Source organism: Hemitrygon akajei, chromosome 13 (genome assembly GCF_048418815.1).
Source record: "Hemitrygon akajei chromosome 13, sHemAka1.3, whole genome shotgun sequence".
NCBI classification, from domain to species: Eukaryota; Metazoa; Chordata; class Chondrichthyes; order Myliobatiformes; family Dasyatidae; genus Hemitrygon; species Hemitrygon akajei.
The window spans coordinates 16,859,252-16,879,917 of NC_133136.1; the positions used below are offsets into that span (position 1 = coordinate 16,859,252).

Here is a 20,666-nt window from a genome sequence, read left to right on the forward strand (position 1 = left end):
GCTTTTCTAGGAGGCTATGCAGGGTTATCAGCTTTCTGGATTTGGAATGGCTTATCATTAGCACAAGTGCAGAGCAAAACGGCTTTTGCTTGCGTGCTATCCAGAAAGATCATAACAAACACAAGTACAAAGGGGAACAAAATGCAGAATATAGTGTAATAGATACAGAGAGGGTGCAGTGCAGGTACATAAATAAAGTGCTAGGGCAACAAAGTAGATTGGGAAATCAAGAGTTCATCTTCTAACCACCGAGAGGTCTATTCATGAGTCTGATTAAACCTGGAGCAACACACACAAAATTCTGGAGGAACGCAGCAGGACAGGCAGCATCTATGGAAAAGATCTATGGAAAGCTGAAATTTCGGGCCAAGACCCTTCTTCAGGACTGGAACATTGACTGTTTACTCTACCACAGATGCTGCCTGACCTGCTGAGTTCCTCCAGCATTTTGTGTGTGTTGATTTGGATTTCCAGCATCTGCAGATTTTCTCATGTTTGTGATTAAAACTGGGATAGAAGCTACTCTTGAGCCTGGTGGAACATCCACTGAGGCTTTTGTGTCTTCTACCCAATGTGTGGGACAACAGAATGACCAGGATGGGATAGGTCCTTCATAATGTCGGTTGCTTTCCTGATTCAGCAGGAAGTGTAAATGAAGGCAATGGATCTATGTTTTCATTCAGTGTTTTTCATGGGTGAAGAGTTACTAGATCTAAAGTCTACCTTAAGTTAAAGTCAAAAAAACATTATCACAGCCCTACAGAACTTGGCATCCACCACATAACCCAAGAGAAATATGGATATTTAATGGCACTAACTTGACATCACTGAATCGTGGCTGAAAGATGGTTGTAGTTGGGAACTGAATGTCCAGGGTTACACATTATATCGGAGGAATTGGAAGGTAGGCAGTGTGGGTGGTGTGGCTCTACTGGTAAAGAATGGCATCAAATCAGAAGAAAGATGTGACATAGGATTGGAAAATGTTGAATCCTCGTGAGTGGGAGTTAAGAAACTCCAAGGGTAAAAGGACATTGATGGCAGTTATATACAGGCCTTCCAACAGTGGCTGGGAGGTGGACAACAGGAAATAGAAAAGGCGAGTCAAAAGAGCAATGTTATGGTAGTCATGGGAGATTTTAACATGCAGGTCGATTGGGAAAATCAGGTTGGTAATGGATCTCAAGAGACTGAGTCTGGTGAATGCCTAAGAGATCGCTTTTTAGAACAGCTTGTCATTGAGCCTACTAGAGGATCAGCTTGTTATGTAACGAACCGGAGGCGATTAGGTAGCTTAAGGGAAAAGAACCCTAAGGAATCAGTGATCACAATATGATTGTGTTCAACTTGAAATTTGATAGGGAGAAAGTAAAGTTTGATGTAGCAGTATTTCAGAGGAATAAGGAAAACTACAGTGAATTGAGAGAGGAGGTGGCCAAAGTAAATTGGAAGGAGCTTCTGGCAGGGATGACAGCAGAGCAGCAATGGCGTGTGTTTCTGGGAAAAACAAGGAAGGTTCAGGACATGTGTTTTCCAAAAATGCGGCTAACAAGAGAAGTCAAAGCTATTGTAAAAGCAAAAGAAAGGGCATACAATAAAGCAAAAATTAATGGGAAGATAGAGGATTGGGAAGTTTTTAAAAACCTACAGAGAGGAATTTTAAAAATTATTAGAAGGAAACAAATGAAATATGAAAGCAAGCTTGCAAATAATATCAAAGTGGATAGTAAAAGCTTTTTCAAGTATGTTAAAAATAGGGGGGGACGTCACGTGATGACGTAGGATCGAGACGCTGGAACCCAGCTCTCCCGTAAAAAGTTAATAAATTAATGTTTAAATGAAGAAAAGTTAGTCAATACTTTCTAAAAGTTACTTATAAACTACTCCAGATTGTGTCAAGCTATGCCTCAAAGAAAGAAGATGAAGAAAACTAATACCGGGAAGACTACGCAAGTTGGAACAGGAACAAGGCCCACGTCTACCAAAGAACCGCGGTCTCAGGTACATCATACCACCGGCGATACGGAACAGGAAACTGCGGCAACATCGGCCATTTCTAAAGGAAAAGACCAACGTGAACTGCGCAAACGGGAACAACCAGAACTACAAAGCCCAGTTACCACTGCAACTGAAAGTGATAGCGAATCGGAGGGAGAGTCAGATTTTCCGGAAAGATCAGACGAAGAGGGAGATAAATGTTCTTCTGGAAATATAGAAAAGACTTTGAGGCAAATAATGCATAAATTAGACACATTAAAAGTAATTAAAAGTAATCAAAAAGTACTCAAAAAAAAAGACAAATATGGAGATTATGCTTGATAAAATGACAAAGAGACAGGAAAAAATGGAAAAGAGAATTATGGACTTGGAAACTAAAACGGAAGACATGGTTGAAAGAATGGACAAAATGGAAAATGAAAATACTGCTTGGACATCAGAAAGAAAACAATTTATGGAAAAAATTGATAAGCTTGAAAATTTTAGTAGACGAAATAATATTAAAATTGTTGGACTTAAAGAAGATATAGAAGGAGAAGATCCAATAAATTTTTTTCAAAAATGGATCCCTGAAAAATTGGAAATGGAAAGAGAAATTCCAATCGAGATTGAAAGGGCTCATAGATCCTTAAGGTCAAGACCTCAAGCTGATCAAAACCCACGATCAATTTTGATAAAATGCCTAAGATACCAAGACAAAGAAAAGATCCTGAAGGCGGCTGCCCAAAGTGCCAAAAATAGAAACGGGCCATTGATGATAGAAGGGAAACCAGTTCTTTTTTATCCTGATATAAGTTACAACCTTTTGAAGAGAAAGAAGGAATTTAACCCAGCGAAAAAAGCCTTATGGGAAAAGGGTTATAAATTTACAATGCGTCATCCAGCAACACTGATAATTTTTTTGGAGGAAGGAAAAAAATTTTCTTCCGATTATCGAAAAGCGGAGGAGTTCGTACAAAAACTTTCACTTATTGGCTAATTACACATAGAGGCTTCCAAACGTAATGGATTAAAGATGAAGAGAGAGTCAACGAACAGAAGTGATGGACATTTATGGATATTATAGAAGAGAAAAGCAAAATTTTAGAAATACTAAATGAGAATAGTATTTTTTTTCTTCTTATACATATACTTTTTTATGTTGCGGGGGGGCTGGGGAGCTTTGGATCGGTTACTACGGGATTCACGTGTGTAATCATGGCGATTGCCATGACCCGTACAACAGAGAGGGGTAAATGTTGTGTTTTTTTTCCACAACATTAGTAGGGGGGTATTTTGTTTTTTTCTTTATATTTTATTTTTCTTCTATCTTTTTGCCTGGATGATTGGTGGGGACACACATAGCAACATGGAGATTTTTATAAAGATTTCCCAGGATACAACGAAAGTTGAAAGATTAGGTATTATTATAGATTGGAGTAATATAATTAAAAAAAAATGACTAATCTACTGAATTTTTAAAGTTTTAATGTTAATGGGCTTAATGGGCCAGTAAAAAGAAAAAGAATTTTAACATACCGTAGATTCCGGATTATAAGCCGCTACTTTTTTCCCACATTTTGAACAGCTTTGAACTCTGCGGCCTATAATCCAGAGCGGCTAATACATGGTTTTTTTTCATGCCGCCTCGTAAACATTTTGCCTCGTAACAGTAGACCAATAAAATTGATGAGTAGTTCACAGAGGTCCAATGAAATTGTACGATAAATCAAGCGCACTTTCACAATTAAATTATTGTAAATCAGTCATTTGTACTCACCCTCATCAACATGGAAAATACTCGAAGAAAAGCAAGACCCAAGCGCGTCAGACCCGATTAGACCCGATCGCATTGCGCAAGCGCGTCAGACCCGATTAGACCCGATCGCATTGCGCAAGCGCGTCAGACCCGATTAGACCCGAGCGAAAACGCTGCTTTTAAGTTAAAGTCGATCAATAACTTTTCCTGGTAGGCTGCAGTATATATATTTTTACCAGTCGCTAGGAGATATTGGAATGTTGTTCGTGCTGTTCAGTAAAAAAGTATATGCAACGTAATTTGTGTTACCGATACGTATGTATATTTAAAAGTAGCGGTGCGGCCTAAAATCCAGTGCGGCCTTTACAATTAAAAAATTGATTTTATTTCTAAAATTAGAGCCTGCGGCTTTTAATCAGGTGCGCTCTGTAGTCCGGAATCTACGGTATATTAAAAAAAATGAAAACAGATATAACTTTTTTTTTACAAGAAACTCATTTAACAGACATAGAACATCAGAAATTAAAAAGAGACTGGGTTGGAAATGTTATTGCAGCTTCATTTAATTCAAAGGCGAGAGGAGTTGCAATTTTGGTTAACAAAAATTTACCAATTAAAATACAAAACGTATTAAGTGATTCAGCGGGGAGATATCTAATTATACACTGTCAATTTTTTTCAGAACTATGGACCCTTATGAACATTTATGCACCAAATGAAAATGATGTAAAATTCATACAGGAGGTCTTTTTGAATTTGGCTAACGCACATGATAAAATATTAATAGGTGGAGATTTTAATTTTTGTCTAGATCCAGTTTTAGATAGATCAACAAAGGTTGTTACAAAATCAAAAGCAGTAAAATTAACTCCATCATTGATGAAAGACTTAAATTTGATTGATATATGGAGAAGAATTAATCCAAAAGAAAGAGATTATTCATTTTATTCAAATAGACATAAAACATATTCAAGGATAGATTTTTTCCTATTATCAACGAATATTCAAGATTGAGTGAAAAATGTGGAATATAAAGCAAGAATATTGTCAGATCATTCTCCTTTAATAATGACAATGATAATGATAGATAAAGAGGAATCAATTTATAGGTGGAGATTTAATTCAATATTATTAAAACGTCAAGATTTTTGTGATTTTATGAAAAAACAGATTCAGTTCTTTTTAGATATAAATTCACATTCAGTTGATGATAAATTTATAGTGTGGGAAGCAATGAAGGCATACTTGAGAGGTCAGATAATAAGTTATACTTCTAAAATTAAGAAGGAATATATGATAGAAATAGATCAATTGGAAAAAGAGATTACAAAATTAGAAAAAGAATCCCAAAGAAATATGACAGAAGAAAAACAAAGACAACTTATTAACAAGAAGTTACAATATAATACACTCCAAACGTATCGAACAGAAAAAGCAATTATGAGAACTAAACAAAGATATTATGAACTAGGTGAAAGATCACATAAGGTTCTTGCATGGCAGTTAAAAACAGATCAGACTTCTAAAACAATAAATGCAATTCGAACAAGAGTAAATAAAATTACTTATAAACCTTTAGAAATTAATGAAGCTTTTAAGAATTTTTATTCTGAGTTGTATAAATCAGAATCACAAAATGACAATGTCAAGATAGAAAGGTTTTTATCACAAATAACTCTTCCAAAATTAAATACAGAAGAACAGAAGGGATTAGATATGCCTTTTACATTGAAAGAGGTCGAAGAAGCCCTAGGATCATTTCAAAGTAATAAATCTCCAGGAGAAGATGGTTTTCCACCTGAATAATATAAAAAGTTTAAAGATTTATTAATTCCTCCTTTTATGGAGTTAATACACCAAGCGGAAAGAACGCATAAACTTCCAGAATCTTTTTCGACAGCTATTTTAATAGTATTGCCAAAAAAAGATAGAGATCTTTTAAAGCCAACATCATATAGACCTATTTCTTTATTAAACACTGATTATAAAATAATAGCAAAAATCTTATCTAATAGATTATCTAAATGCTTACCAAAATTAGTACATATGGATCAAACAGGATTTATTAAAAATAATCGGCAGATAATGTAACTCGCTTATTTAGTATAATTCATTTAGCACAGAAGAGGGAGGAAATGAGCGTGGCAGTTGCTTTAGATGCAGAAAAAGCATTTGATAGATTGGAATGGGATTTTTTATTTAAGGTATTGGAAAAATATGGATTAGGAGTATCTTTTATAAAATGGATTAAAACCTTAAATACTAATCCCAAAGCTAAAGTAGTGACAAATGGTCAAATTTCAACACCATTTCAGTTAACAAGGTCAACTAGGCAAGGTTGTCCATTATCACCTGCTTTATTTGTGTTGGCAATAGAGCCATTAGCTGAATTGATTAGAATGGACCCAGATATTAAGGGTTTCAGAGTTAATCAGGAAGAATACAAGAGTAACTTATTTGCTGATGATTTTCTGCTTTATCTAACAAACCCATTGCACTCGTTGCATAAATTATCCTATAGATTAGAAGAATATGGGAAAATATCAGGTTATAAAATAAATTGGGATAAAAGTGAAATTTTACCTCTTACTAAAGGAGATTATAATCAATGTCGATTAATAACCCAATTTAGATGGCCGGCAAATGGTATAAAATATTTAGGTATAAGAGTTGATAATGACATAAAGAACTTATATAAATTAAATTATTTACCACTATTGAAAAAAATTCAAGAAGATTTTGATAAATGGATGGTATTACCAATAACATTAGTAGGTAAATACCATAAAAATGAATATATTCCCTAGATTACAATACTTATTTCAATCACTACCAATACAATTACCCCAGAAGTTTTTTCAAGAGCTGAATAAATATGTGAGGAAGTTTCTTTGGAAAGGCAAGATGTCAAGAATATCGTTGGAAAAATTGACATGGAAATTTGAGCTAGGAGGGTTACAACTTCCAAATTTTAAGAATTATTATAAAGCAAATCAACTTAGATTTATTGCATTTTTTTTGAGAAAGATAAACCGGCATGGATTAGAATAGAACTAGATAAAATAGGAGAAAACACACCAGAAGACTTTATATATAAATGGGAATCTAAAGGACCCAGGACCTTGAGGGAAGTTTGTGTAGTGATAGCAGGAGCTCTGACGGAGATCTTTCAGATGTCATTAGAAACGGGGATTGTGCCGGAGGATTGGCGTTTTGCTCATGTGGTTCCATTGTTTAAAAAGGGTTCTAGAAGTAAGCCTGGCAATTATAGACCTGTCAGTTTGACATCAGTGGTGGGTAAATTAATGGAAAGTATTCTTAGAGATAGTATTTATAATTATCTGGATAGTCAGGATCTGATTAGGAGTAGCCAGCATGGATTTGTGCGTGGAAGGTCATGTTTGACAAACCTTATTGAATTTTTTGAAGTAGTTACGAGGAATGTTGACGAGGGTAAGGCAGTGGATGTAGTCTATATGGACTTCAGCAAGGCCTTTGACAAAGTTCCACATGGAAGGTTAGTTAAGAAGGTTCAGTCGTTAGGTATTAATGCTGGAGTAATAAAATGGATTCAACAGTGGCTAGATGGGAGATGCCAGAGAGTAGTGGTGGATAATTGTTTATCGGGATGGAGGCCGGTGACTAGCGGGGTGCCTCAGGGATCTGTTTTGGGCCCAATGTTGTTTGTAATATACATAAATGATCTGGATGATGGGGTGGTAAATTGGATTAGTAAGTATGCTGATGATACTAAGGTAGGAGGTGTTGTGGATAATGAGGTGGGTTTTCAAAGCTTGCAGGGAGATTTATGCCGGTTAGAAGAATGGGCTGAACGTTGGCAGATGGAGTTTAATGCTGAGAAGTGTGAGGTTCTACATTTTGGCAGGAATAATCCAAATAGAACATACAGGGTAAATGGTAGGGCACTGAGGAATGCAGTGGAACAGAGAGATCTAGGAATAACAGTGCATAGTTCCCTGAAGGTGGAGTCTCATGTAGATAGGGTGGTGAAGAAGGCTTTTGGAACGCTGGCCTTTATAAATCAGAGCATTGAGTACAGAAGTTGGGATGTAATGTTAAAATTGTACAAGGCATTGGTAAGGCCAAATTTGGAATATTGTGTACAGTTCTGGTCACCGAATTATAGGAAAGATATCAATAAATTAGAGAGAGTGCAGAGACGATTTACTAGGATGTTACCTGGGTTTCAGCATTTAAGTTACAGAGAAAGGTTGAACAAGTTAGGTCTCTATTCATTGGAGCGTAGAAGGTTGAGGGGGGATTTGATCGAGGTATTTAAAATGTTGAGAGGGATAGATAGAGTTGACGTGAATAGGATGTTTCCATTGAGAGTAGGGGAGATTCAAACGAGAGGACATGATTTGAGAGTTAGGGGGCAAAAGTTTAAGGGAAACACGAGGGGGTATTTCTTTACTCAGAGAGTGATAGCTGTGTGGAATGAGCTTCCTGTAGAAGTAGTAGAGGCCAGTTCAGTTGTGTCATTTAAGGTAAAATTGGATAGGTATATGGACAGGAAAGGAGTGGAGGGTTATGGGCTGAGTGCGGGTAGGTGGGACTAGGTGAGATTAAGAGTTCGGCACGGACTAGGAGGGCCGGAATGGCCTGTTTCCGTGCTGTGATTGTTATATGGTTATATGGTTAAATGGATACGGGAAAAGAAAGAATCTCCTATATTAAAACATTTGATTGATTTATGGAATAAGATAAATGTTGACGATGAGACAAAGAAATCTTTATTAGCAAAGAGATCTTTAATTCAAAATAGACTTATTCCTTTTACAATGGATAATCAACTTTTATATAACTGGTTTCAAAAAGGGATTAGATATATAGGAGATTGTTTTGAAGGAGGTATATTAATGTCATTCGATCAATTAAAGAATAAATATAAAGTATCAAACAACACTCTTTTTTGTTACTTTCAACTAAGGGCTTATTTAAGAGAAAAGTTAGGTCAAAGAATGTTATTACCGAAATCCAATGAAATAGAAACTTTAATTCAAAAAGGAAAGATTAAAAAATTTATCTCTTGTATGTATAATTTGATTCAAAAACAGGAAATTAAACAAGGAGTCCATAAGTCAAGACAAAAATGGGAAAGTGATTTGAATATAAAAATTGAAGAAAAAAATTGGTCAAGACTATGTCTTGAGAGTATGACAAATACAATAAACGTCCGATTAAGATTAGTGCAATACAATTTTTTACATCAACTATATATTACACCACAAAAAATAAATTAATTAAACCCAAATTTATCTGATCAGTGTTTCCGATGTAACCAAGAAATTGGTACTTTTTTACATTCTACTTGGTCTTGTTCTAAAATTCAACCTTTTTGGACAAATTTAAGAGTTTTATTGGAACAAATTATTGGAATACAACTTCCACATAATCCAATACTACTTTTACTAGGTGATATTGAAGGGATAAAACCGATATCCAAATTGAATAAATATCAGAAAGAATTTATAAAAATTGCATTGGCAGTAGCCAAAAAAGCTATTGCAGTTACTTGGAAATCGGATACATATTTAAGTATAGATCGTTGGAAGAAAGAAATTTATGGCTGTATTCCACTTGAAAAAATTACTTATAAATTTAAGAGATAAATATGAAACATTTTTGAAAATTTGGCGCCCTTATTTACAAAAGACAGGATTAAATATATAGGTGCTCCGAAGATGAAATAATTGGTTACTTGGGGAAAGAAATAAATATATATACTAAAGTTATTACGAACTCCATGGAGCATGTGGGGATCTTCCAATATCCAGGCATTCCTTTCTTTCTTTTTTTTTTCCTTTCTTCTTTTTTTCATTAGGGATGTTAGGGGGGAGGGGTTAAGGGGAGGGGGGATGGGTAACACATATTTTCTTTTTCACACACTTTTATTCTGTAACTATTTGAAAACACAATTAAAATTTTTTTTTTAAAGTATGATAAAAATAAAAAGGAAATGAGGGTGGATATAGGACCGCTAGAAAATGAGGCAGGAGAAATAATAATGGGGGACACGGAGAAGGCTGATGAACTAAATGAATATTTTGCATCAGTCTTCACTGTGGAAGACACTGGCAGTATGCCTGATGTTGTAGTGTTTTAAGGAAGAGAAGTGGATGCAGTTACTGTTACAAGAGAGAAGGTGCTCAAAAAGCTGAAAGACCTAAAGGTACATAAGTCACCCAGACCATAGGAACTGCACCCTAAGGTTCTGAAAGAGGTAATGTTAAAAGATTGTGGTGACATTAGAAATGATTTTTCAAAAGTCATTGGACTCTGGCATGGTGCCAAAGGACTGGAAAATTGCAAATGTTACTCTTCAAGAAAGGAGAAAGGCAGCAGAAGGGAAATTATAAACCAGTTAGCCTGACCTCAGTGGTTGGGAAGGTGTTGGAGTCAATTGTTAAAGATGAGGTGATGGTGTACTTGGTGACACAGGACAAGATAGTACAAAGTCAGCTTGGTTTCCTTCAGGGAAAATCTTGCCTGATGAACCTACTGGAATTCTTTGTGGAGATTACAAGTAGGATAGACAAAGTGGATGCTGTGGAATTTGTATATTTGGACTTTCAGAAGGACTTTGACAAGATGCCACACATGAGGGTTCTTACCAAGTTAACAGCCAATGATATTACAGGAAAGTTACCCACATGGTTAGAGCATTGGTTGATTGGTAGGAGGCAGCAAGCAGGAATAAAAGGATTCTTTTCTGGTTGGCTGCCAATGACTAGTGGTGTTCCACAGGGGTCAGGGTTGGGACCACTTATTTTTATGTTGTATATAAATCATTTAGATGATGGGATAGCTTTTTTGCCTTGTTTGCAGATGATACGAAGATTGGTGGAGGGACAGGTGGTGTTGGGGAAACAGGTAGGCTTCAGAAGGAATTAGACAGATTAGGGGAATGGGCAAGAAAGAGGCAAATGAAATACAGTGTTGGAAAATGCATGGTCATGCACTTTAGTAGTAGAAATAAATGTGCAGACTATTTTCTAAATGGGAAGAAAATCCAGGAAACTGGGATGCAGAGGGAGTTGGGAGTCCTTGGGTAGAACATCCCGAAGGTTAACTTGAAGGTTGAGTCAGTGGTGAGGAAGGCAAATGTGATGTTAGCATTCATTTCAAGAGGACTAGAATATAAGAGCAAGGATGTGATGCAGATGCTTTATAAGGCACTGGGGAGGCCTCACCTTGAGTATTGAGAACAGTTTTGAGCCCCTTATCTTAGAAAAGATGTGCTGGCATTGAAGAGAATCCGGAGGAGATCACAAGGATGATTCCAGGCATGAAAGAGTTATCATACAAGGAACATTTGATGGCTTTGGGTCTGTACTCACTGATATTCAGAGGGATGAGGGAGGGTGTCATTGAAACCTTTCAAATGTTGAAAGGCCTAGACAGAGTAGATGTGGAAAGGATGTTTCCCATGGTGGGAGAGTCTAGGACATGAGCGCATAGCCTCAGGATAAAGGGGTACCCTTTCAAAACAGAGAAGTGGAGAAATTTCTTTAGCCAAAGGGTGGTGAATTTGTGGAATTTGTTGCCACATGCAGCTGTGGAGGCCAGATCGTTGGGCGTATTTAAGGAAGAGATTGATAGGTTCTTGATTGGACATGGCATCAAAGGTCATGGTGAGAAGGCAGGGAACTGGGGTTGAGGAGGAGATAGAAAAAAAAAGGATCAGCCATGATTGAATGGCGGAGCAGACTCAATGGGCCAGATGGCCTAATTCTGCTCCTATGTATTTTGGCTTTATTTTCAGAAGAACACAAAGAGGGACTGAATAATCGTGAACCAACTAATGCCTACGAATATTCAATATCACTTTCTTTTATAATACTCTACTTCCACAGGAGGTTAAAGAATTTCAGCACGTCCCCATCAACTCGTACCAATTTTTAATCAATTCACCATCCAAAGCATTCTGTCTGGATGCCTAACAGCTTAGTACAGCAACTGCACTGCACATGACCACAAGAAACAGCAGAGAGTTGTGGACACAGCTCAGCACATCATGGAAACCAGCCTCCCCTTCTACGGACTCTGTCTATACTTCTCATACCTCAGTAAAGCAGCCAGCGTAATCACGGAGCCCGCCCACACTGGACGTTCTCTCTTCTCCCCTCCCACCGCCAACTGGGCAGAAGATACAAAAGCTTGAAAGCACATTCTACCGAACTAGAGGACAGTTCCTCTCCTGCTGTTATCAGAATCTTGAATGGACATCTAGTACGATAAGAGGGGCTCTTGGCCTCACAATCATTCTCATTATGATTTTGCACTTTATTGTTTACCAACACTGCACTTTTCAGTAGCTGTTACACTTTACTCTGCATTGTCATTTTACCTCATTCTTGCAGCTCAGTGCTCTGGGTAATGGTTTGATCTGTATAAACAGTATGCTGGACGAGCTTCTGATGATATCTTGGTACATGTGACAAAACACCCATGCTCATATGTATAAACCCCAAATTTTATTCTTAATGTTTAAATTCAGTTAAAATAACAGCAAAATTTTGTGTTGACTGGTGTTCAGTCTTGAAACTGATACTTTTTTTTTTAAGATACATCTTCCCACAACTTTTCAAAAGAAACCATAGATAGGACTTTGGAATAACATACATACTCAATTTGCAAGAACAAAATTGATTCAAATACCCCAATAGAGCCTACGTATCTATGCCCGTGCCCATGATTAGACCACTGGTTTCATAAAAGTCAAGTCAACTTTTATTGTCATTTCAACCATTACTGCTGGTACAGTGCATAAGACAACATTTTTCAGGACCATGGTTTACATGACAGTACAAAAAACTAGATTGAACTACGTAATTAAAAAAAACAGAGAAAGCTATACTAGACTACAGACCTACACTGGACTGCATAAAGTGCACAAAAACAGTGCAAGCATTACAATAAATAAACAGGACGGTAGGGCAAGGTGTCAGTCCAGGCTTCGGGTATTGAAGAGTCTGATAGCTTGGGGGAAGAAACTGTTAGATAGTCTGGTCGTGAGAGCCCAAATGCTTCGGAGTCTTTTCCCAGATGGCAGGAGGGAGAAGAGATTGTATGAGGGGTGCATGGGGTCTTTCATAAAAGATAGCAATCTAGCACGAACTGGGATTTAACTTTCAAGTAGAAGTGAAAGAAAGTTTAAAGTTTAAAGGCGATCATCACAATCCACACACCTTCACTCCAATCCCCACATTCTTAACAGAGTGCTTTAAGTTCCAATTTGATCATAATTGCCGTATGCCCGAGATCACAGTCCTATAATTCCAATACATTATCTTGACAAACTTTTTTATGAACCAACTAAAATTTAAATTACTGCCTGTACTGAGATGCATTTGAATAGCTTCTTTTGTTAAATATGCCTCTCTATTCATAAGGGTAATTCCAGAGTCACGCATGAATTAAAATTGGAAATAATCTTTTTAATTCCCATCTTCAAAGAGTTATGAGAAGTGCAGCTGCACTCATTCCAAGTGCTGAAAGCAACCCAAGTGAAAGCAAATTTCAGAAAAGTGAAAAAAAACATGAAATGCTGGCAGAACTCAGCAGGCCAGACAGCATCTATGGGAGGAGGTAGTGACAACGTTTCGGGCTGAAACCCTTCATCAGGAGTGAAGTTACATGGGATGGTGGAGAGGGGATAAGAAGTGGGGGGAGGGATGAAGTAGAGAGCTGGGAAGTGATAGGCTGGAGGGAAATGGGCTAGGGGGGAAGGTGGAGAATTATGGGAAATAAAAGAGAAACAAAGGTAGGGCTGGGGGGAGATTATAGTGAGGGGGGAAAAAGAGAGAGAAAGAGAACCAGACTAAAATAATAGATAGGGATGGGGGTAAGGGGGGGGGCAGGGGTATCAACGGAGGTCTGTGAGTTGGATGTTCATGCCGGCAGGCAGGAGGCTACCTAGGCGGGAGATAAGGTATTGCTCCATCGACCTGCGTGTGGCCTCATCTTGACGGTAGAGGAGACCATGGACAGACATGTCGGAGTGGGAGTGGTCTGTGGAATTGCAGTGTGTGGCCACAGGGAATCCCGCCACTGCTGGAGGACTGAGCGTTGGTGTTCGGCTTAATGGTCTTCCAGTCTGCGGCGGGTCTCCCCAATGTATAAATGGCCACATCGGGAGCACTGAATACAGTATATCACCCCAGTTGACTCACAGGTGAAGTGGTGCCTCACCTGAAAGGACTGTCTGGGGCCTGGGTTGGTATTGAGGGAAGAAGTGTGGGGGCAGGTGTAGCACTTCTTCCCCCTGGTCCTCACCTATCACCCTACCAGCCTACAGATCCAACGTATAATCCTCCATAACTTCTGCCACCTCCTACGTGATCCCACCACCAGCCACATCTTCCCCTCCCCCCCACTCACGGCTTTCCGCAGGGATCGCTCCCTACACGACTCCCTTGTCCATTCATCCCCCCCATCCCTCCCCACCAACCTCCCTCCGGGCACTCATCCCTGCAAACCGTAGAAGTGCTACACCTGCCCCCACACTTCTTCCCTCAACACCAACCCAGGCCCCAGACAGTCCTTTCAGGTGAGGCACCACTTCACCTGCGAGTCAACTGGGGTGATATACTGTATTCGATGCTCCCGATGTGGCCATTTATACATTGGGGAAACCCGCTGCAGACTGGGAGACCATTTCACCGAACACCGGCGCTCAGTCCTCCGGCAGTGGCGGGATCTCCCTGTGGCCACACACTTCAATTCCACAGACTACTCCCACTCCGACATGTCTGTCCATGGCCTCCTCTACCGTCAAGATGAGGCCATACGCAGGTCGATGGAGCAATACCTTATCTCCCACCTAGGTAGCCTCCTACCTGCCGGCATGAACATTCAACTCACAGACCTCTGTTGATACCCCTGCCCCCCCCCCCCTTACCCCCATCCCTATCTATTATTTTAGTCTGGCTCTCTTTCTCTCTTTTCCCCCCTCACTATAATCTCCCCCCAGCCCTACCTTTCTTTCTCTTTTATTTCCCATAATTCTTCACCTTCCCCCTAGCCCATTTCCCTCCAGCCTATCACTTCCCAGCTCTCTACTTCATCCCTCCCCCCACTTCTTATCCCCTCTCCACCATCCCATGTTACTTCACTCCTGATGAAGGGTTTCAGCCCGAAACGTTGTCACTACCTCCTCCCATAGATGCTGTCTGGCCTGCTGAGTTCTGCCAGCATTTTGTGTTTTTTGTTCTTTATTTATTTCCAGCATCTGCAGATTCACTCGTGTGCTTCAGAAAAGTGAATCGCATTTATATTTTTTCACAACTGCAAGATATTATAATGCTTTACAGCAACAGCTTCTATTCATACAACATTTTCCATGTGGCGAAAAGTCTCTACGTGCTCTAGGGTGGCAGGGTAACGTGGTGTTTAGTATAAAGCACAGTAACGAGAGTGGCACTGTAGCACAGCGATTAGCAGAATGCTATCACCAATCAGGGTTCAATTCCTGCCGCTGCCTTAATTGTACATTCTTCCTGTGAATGCATGAATTTCCACTGGGTGCACTGGATCCCCCCCACAGTCCAAAGACAAAGCTTTATCATGTGAGTCGTGGGCATGCTAAGTTAGCGCTGGAAACGTGGCAACACAAACGTGCCCAGCACATACCTTGCAGATATGATTTCATGTAAAGTGACACACTTCACTGTATGTTTCGATGTACACGAGTCAGATAGATCTAACCTTAAAAGTAGTGTAATGAAATATTTGGACAAAACCCAAAGAAAGTGGGTTTAGAACGTTACTCAAAAGGAGGTACAAAGCTTAGAGGAACAGCCAGAGACGGTTAAAGCCAGCTTTGGGACATTGGGTATATTTAAAGCCAATGTTGATAGATACTTGATTAGTAAGGGCATCAAAGGTTACGGGGAAAAGGCTGGGGAATGGGTTTGAGAGGGAAGATAAATAATCAAAGATGGAATGGTTGAGCAGACTCACTGTGTCAAATGGCCTGATTCAGCTTCTATGTCTTATGGTCTTAAGGAATCTTAATTTAGGAATACAGAAGCAGTGCAATTAGATCGGGGTCCAGGAAGGAATGCAGAATTTACAATTTGGAATGGAGACAAGAAGGCTTGTATGATTGTATGACTGCTCAATTATATAACAGTAACTGGGAGTCTGTCAAAATGGAAATAAAGATCGCTTTGTACAAAGCCTCCAGCAAAGGCCAGTGCCACTCTGCTTTTCCCACCATTTCTGCTCTGCTAAAACTTTAGTTTACATCTGCCTTTGATTTGCTCTACCACCATATTACACAATGGCCTGTCTTGTCCCAATTCATTACACCAGCCCAGGGGAACATAGTCTTGCAAGCTCAAGAAAGTAAATGCTGTTAGTAAACAATGTTCCTCAACCACACTGTTGAGTAATAAATCAGCAAGAAAAGGAGAATGAACACTAAGGTTTTGATCTTGAATTCCCCCTGTCAGCACTTCACATTTCATCCTTTTCTATTTTCAGGAAGACATAGAAAGAGATTTCACTGCCAGCACTTTACTGCATACCTCTTGTGATTGTCTTTAGAAACAGACTTAGCACAAATCACAAAAGAAAGTGGCTGAAACACTGATTCACACTTCCATTGTCAAATCACTATTTTGTCTTAAGAACAACACTGACACTCCTCCTTTTGACCTAAATTATTTATCTTTCTCTAAAATCACTGATTATTTTTACTAAGGCTTTGCACTTGGCTTAATTCCTTCTTTGAATTTCTTTAACCTGGCCACCATCCATCTTACAAGACCACAAGACAGAAGTAGAGTTAGCCCACTCAGCCTACTGGGCCTGCTCTGCCATTCCATCATTCTGATTTATTGGCCCTCTTAAACCCATTCTCCTGCCTTCCCTTCCATAACCTTTGACATTCCCACTAATCCAGAATCTATCAACCTCTGTCTGTGGCAATGAACTCCAGAGATTCACCACCCTCCAGCTAAAGAAATTACTTCACCTTTCTGTTCTAAGTCGACATCCCTCTCTTCCTCGGCATGCCGTCTGATTCTAGCCTCCCACAATATTGAAAGCAACTTCTCCACATCCACTCTAGCTAGGACTTTCAATATTCTATAGGTTTCAATAAGATCCCTCCCTCACTCTTCTGAACTCCAGTGAGTACAAGCTCAGAAAGAATACTCCTTTCATTCCCAGAATCATTCTCGTGAACCTCCTCTGGACCTTCTCCATTGCCAGCACATATTTTCTTATTTTCACATATTTTCATAGAATCAACAAACTTATTCCTAAGGCCAGTGATGTTGTGGGGGTGGAACTGGACTCTCTGACGGTGGTGTCTGAAAAGAGGATGCTGTCCAAGTTGCATGCCATCTTGGACAATGACTCCCATCCATTCTATAATGTACTGGTTAGGCACAGGAGTACGTTCAGCCAGAGACTCATTCCACCGAAATGTAACACTGAGCGTCATAGGAAGTCATTCCTGCCTGTGGCCATCAAACTTTACAACTCCTCCCTCAGAGTGTCAGACACCCTGAGCCAATAGGCTGGTCCTGGACTTATTTCCACTTGGTATGATTAACTTATTATTATTTAATTATTTCAGGTTTTATATTGCTATATTTCTTCACTATTCTTGGTTGTAATGAAACCCAATTTCCCTCAGGATCAATAAAGTATGTCTGTCTGTCTTAGAACTGCTCACAATATTCCATGTGCAGTCTGACTAATGCCTTATAAAGTCTCAGCATTACTCTCTTACTTTTATATTCTAGTCCTCGACACGAATGCTAACATTACATTAGCCTTGCTTACCACTGACTCAACCTGCAAGTTAACCTTTAGAGGGTATCCTGCATGAAGGTTCCCAAATCCCTTTGCACCTCTGATTTTTGAATTTTATCCCCATTTAGAAAACAGTCTAAGCCTTTACTCCTTCTGCCAAAGTGCATGACCAGTACTTCTCTACACTATATTCCATCTACCACTTCTTTGCCCATTCTCCCAATCTGTGTCAGTCCTTCTGCTGACTCCCTGCTTCCTCAATACTACCTGTCCCACCCTCCCATCACTGCATCATCTCTCCACAAAGCCTTCAATTCCATCATCAAAATCTTTGACATGTAACGCGAAAAGAAATGGTCCCAACACAGACCCATGTGGAACACCACTAGTCACCAAAAGCCAAGCAGAATAGGACCCCTTTATCCCCACTCTTTGCCTCCTGCCAATCAGCCATCTCTATCCATGCAGGGATCTTCCCTGTAATACCACGAGCTCATGCTTGTTAAGTAGCCTCATGTGTGGCACCTTGTCACAGGCCTTCTGAAAATCCATGTAAACACCCCCCACTGATTCTCCTTTGTCTAACCTGTTTGATATTTCCTCAAAGAATTCCAACAGATTTGTCAGGCAAGACTTCCCCTTAAAGAAACCAAGTTGTCTTTGGCATATTTTATCACGTACCTTCAAGAACCCTGAAATCTCATCATCTTCCCAACCACTGAAGTCAGGTTAACTGGCCTGTAATTTTCTTTCTTCTGCCTCTCTCCCTTATTAAAGAGTGGAGTGACATTTGCAATTTTCCATCCTTCGAAACCATTCCAGAATCTAGTGATTCTTGAAGGATTATTACTAATGCCTCCACAATCTCTTCAGTTGCCCCTTTCAGAACCCTGGGGTGTAGTCCATCTGATCCAGGTGACTTATCTACCTTCAGACCTTTCAGCTTTCAAGCACCTTCTCCCTCGTAACAACTACACTCACTTCTGCTTCCTGACACTCTCGAATTTCCGGCATACTGCTAATAATTTCTACAGGGAAGAATGCTGCAAAATACTTGTTCAGTTTCTCTTCCATTTCTTACCTCTACATCCACTCCTGATGAAGGGTTTCGGCCCGAAATGTCGTTATTACCTCCTCCCATAGATGTTGTCTGGCCTGCTGAGTTCTGCCAGCATTTTGTGTTTTTTAAAGAAATTCTTAATTCCTTACTTGAGAGAAGTTATTCAGTGATTTTAGAGAAGGTTAAATAATTGAGGTCAAAATGAGGCGTGACTGGTTTTTAAGAGAAACCGTGAATTGATGATGGAGGTGTGTAATCATTTGTGTCAATATACTGTACACTGTTATAAGAAAAGATGAAATATGAAGGTAAGCTAGACAATAATATCAAGGATGATACCAGAAGTTTTTCTCAGGCGTATAAAGAGTAAAGGAGAGGGGAGAGTGGATATCGGACTGCTGGAAAATCATGCTGGAGAGGTAATAATGGGTGACAAAGAAATGGAAGAGAAACTGAACAAGTATTTTGCAGCATTCTTCCCTGTGGAAATTATTAGCAGTATGCCGGAAATTCGAGAGTGTCAGGAAGCTGAAGTGAGTGTAGTTGTTACGAGGGAGAAGGTGCTTGAAAGCTGAAAGGTCTGAAAGTAGATAAGTCACCTGGATCAGATGGACTACACCCCAGGGTTCTGAAAGGGGCAACTGAAGAGATTGTGGAGGCATTAGTAATAATCCTTCAAGAATCACTAGATTCTGGAATGGTTTCGAAGGATGGAAAATTGCAAATGTCACTCCATTCTTTAAGAAGGGAGGGAGGCAGAAGAAAGAAAATTACAGGCCAGTTAACCTGACTTCAGTGGTTGGGAAGATGATGAGATTTCAGGGTTCTTGAAGGTACGTGATAAAATATGCCAAAGACAACTTGGTTTCTTTAAGGGGAAGTCTTGCCTGACAAATCTGTTGGAATTCTTTGAGGAAATATCAAACAGGTTAGACAAAGGAGAATCAGTGGGGGGTGTTTACATGGATTTTCAGAAGGCCTGTGACAAGGTGCCACACATGAGGCTACTTAACAAGCATGAGCCCGTGGTATTACAGGGAAGATCCTTGCATGGATAGAGATGGCTGACTGGCAGGAGGCAAAGATTGGGGATAAAGAATTTCTTTAACCTGGTTTCTACCCACCTTATGGCAGCATGTCACCACCTGGACCCAAGGTCACAGACAATGCTCTATTCATTCTTCTCGTCAGCCCTCTTCAACATTTGATGCATGTGACTACATTGAATGCTTCAGTCCCAGTCTGCTGTGCAAATCTCCACATCTTCCTACTTTTACAAGTTACACTCTGACATATACCAATGTAGCTAAAGAAACCATGGCCTCTTATCCTACCCCATCACCATAGCTGCAGCCTATTTGTCTAACTTCACTAACCTAATGCAGACACAGAGTTAACATCCACACAAAATGCTGGAGGATCTCAGCAAGTCCAAACAAGGATTGGTGGACTCCTTTGTCAAGCATCTTCATTCTGTCCACTGCAAAAGGCAGGATCTAACATTGGCTAGCCATTACAATTCCACATGTGAGCCAATGGCCTCCTCTACTGCCACAATGAGGCTAAGCTCAGGCTGGAGGAGAAACACCTCATATTCCTTCAGAGTAGCCTCCAACCTAATGGAATGAACATCAATTTCTTTAGCTTCCAGTAATTAATCCCCCATCCACCGTCTGGTTCTGCATTCTGGTTCCCTTCTCTTTGCCTTACATGCCCATCGCCTCCCTCTAGTGTCCTTCCTTCTTCCCTTTCTTTCATGGTCGGCTGTGCTCTCCTATCAGATTCCTTCTTGTTCAGCCCTTTACCTCTTTCACCCATCACCTCCCAGGTTCCTACTTCATCCCTCTCATTCTTCCCTACCCGGTCACACTTTATCATCTGCTGGCTTGTACCCCATTCCTCCCCTCACCTTATTCTGGCTTCTGTCCCCTTCCTATCCAAGTTAACTGAAGGCCTGAAGCCGAAGATTGAAGAACTGTCTGTGTGTGTCTGTGTCTGTGTGGAGGGGAGGGAAGAAGGGGGCTTGTTTTGTGTGTCTTGAACTGTCTGTGTGTGTCTCTGTGTCTGTCTGCGTGGTGG

General features: G+C 39.8%; 1 protein-coding gene across 1 annotated transcript in view; it reads right to left on the minus strand.

The window, feature by feature from the left end:
• LOC140737666 (interleukin-11 receptor subunit alpha-like) overlaps positions 1-20,666 on the minus strand; it is a 119,691-nt gene that overhangs the window by 41,851 nt on the left and 57,174 nt on the right. The window lies entirely within an intron of this gene.